A 2,520-nucleotide genomic window follows, 5' to 3' on the forward strand; every position below is an offset into this window, starting at 1 on the left:
AATAGAATTGAGAACTCAGAATTGGACCCAAAACGATATAGCCCAGAATCTGCACAGGAAGGGAAATAATAAAGATTAGAGCAGAAATCAATGATATCGAAATAAAAAAACACACACAGTAGAACAAGTCAATGGAACTAGGCGCTGGTTCTCTGAAAGAATTAAAAATTGATAAACCCCTAACCATACGGATCAAATAGAAAAAGGAAAGGACCCAAATAAATGAACTCATGAATGGAAGAGGAGAGATCACAACCAACACCTCAGAAACGCAAGCAATAATAAGAGAATATAATGAGCAGTTATATGGCAACAAATGAGGCTATCTGGAAGAAATGGACAAATGCATGGAAACATGTAAACTACCAAAACTGAAATAGGTAGAAACAGAATATTTGTACACCCATAAATAGTAAAGAAATTCAATCAGCAATCAAAAATCTCCCCAAAAACAAGAGTCCAGGGCCACATAGCTTTCCAGGCGAATTCTACCAAACATTTAAATAAGAGTTGACACCTTTTCTTTTGAACCTGTTCCAAAAAATAGAAATGGAAGGGAACTTCCAAACTCATTCTATGAAGCCAGCATTACCTTGATTCCAAACCAGACAAAGACCCCACCAAAACGGAGAACCACAGACCTATTCCCAGGCCAAGGAGCTGGTCACTAAAGCAGAAACAAGAATGTCATCACCTGTATGTTACAATTGCTTCCAAGGCCTCACTGGAGAACACAAGGGAGGGAACTGTGATACTCATGTCAGAGTCCATCATCTTATTGTTACTTTTCTCACGAAAATTCAGGAAAATTATTACCCCTTAGTAACACTGGATAAGGGAGAGATCGGGCTGCAAAATGCATTCTCCCCGCGATTCTGAAGACTACGAGATGCGATCTGGGTCACTTGTTCCTTCCTCCTCCCCTTCTCCGCATCCACCCCTCGTAAAGCTTCTGCAGCACACAGAGCAAGCTTCCAAGAGAAAGGATTTGTTTGGACTAAGGTTAATGAGACATTTCGTTCCATTTCCTTCTTGCCACATTTAAACAACGGTGTGTGAGACTAGAAACATCATCTATTTTTGGTAAGCATCAAGTGACCGAATGCACTAAAAAAATTGATTCTTTTGAGAGAAATTATGTAAATAATACTTACTGGAAATATCAGACACATACAGAAGCAAAGAAGGGTGTCCATAGCGACTATCATTATGTGATATGCTATAAGAAAGTCCAGTTATGAACTATGCATAAATTATTATGGCACATAGAAAACATGAAACTTGAAATATATATTTTCATCAATGAAGAAAAAATTACTAGGTAAAATAAAAAATACATTCTACACAAAAACGGCATTCTAAGTACTGATTACCATCAAAAAAGTTTACAATAAGAAATGATATCTTACAAGAACACAATTATACGAAAATCATTAGAACAGGCCCCAAATGAAAGAGGTTTAAATGCTTTATGTTGACACACATAAGGAGATAAAGTGCTTACCATAACTGTGCAATGCAGACACAAAACTCTAATAATTTTAGAGCAAGAATCGATATTTCCATTAAACTAGATGTTCAGTATGCACACTACACATTTTAAAGACAAAAGATCTCAAGATAACGGCTCTATTTGAGATATTTCAAATATATAATATTCACTGATGTACTGACACACACACGCTGCCCTGTCCAGCTCCTGAATGAATCCTGGAAAAGGATGGACAAGATTTCCGCAGCCTCAGTGCTACGACTGAACCGCTACTGCTCTCATGATGCTTCCGTCTCACAGGTCTGAGCTGACCTCACATACAGGAGAACAGACCCGCGGTGACAATGGAGGACGAGCAAATGAGGGGTGCAGCCATCACTAGACAGGAAGTGAGAGCTGATGGACACTGACGCTGCCGTAGGGCAGGTTCTACGGAAGAAGGGGGTGAAGTAGGAATTCCACTGCGTGTTGTTTCCTCAGGGAATGCTCTCGGGATAAACGGGGTCAGGGAAGGAAAACAGAGCAGAGAATGCCTCTAAGCAAGGATGTGGTCTCGAGTGGAACAGAGCATGAGCCTGATCCCGTGAGAAGCTGGACAGAACTCTCCAGCACAACCATGCATCTGTGATGGTAGAAATACTCTGTGTTCACGGTCAAATACTATACCCACCTCCACCTGTCACTACCTAAGCAGTAGGTGACCACTAAGCGATGACCCCTGAGTGGTTCAGTCGGTTAGGCATCCGACTCGGCTCAGATCATGATCTCCCTGTCCGTGGGTTCCAGCCCACCATCAGGCTCTGTGCCTGTTTTAGATTATGTGTCTCCCTCTCTCTCTGCCCCTCCCCAGCTCATGTTCTGTTTCTGTATCAAAAATAAATAAACGTTAAAAAAATTAAAATATGCTAGCTAATAAATTGAATTTTATTTTATCGCTTTATTTTATTTTATTTCCTTTAATGTTTGTTTACTTTTGAGAGCGAGAGAGAGAGGAGAGAGGGCAGGGGAGGAGAAGAGAGAGAGAGAGC

Source organism: Crocuta crocuta, unplaced genomic scaffold (genome assembly GCF_008692635.1).
Source record: "Crocuta crocuta isolate KB4526 unplaced genomic scaffold, BGI_CrCroc_1.0 scaffold535, whole genome shotgun sequence".
NCBI classification, from domain to species: domain Eukaryota; kingdom Metazoa; phylum Chordata; class Mammalia; order Carnivora; family Hyaenidae; genus Crocuta; species Crocuta crocuta.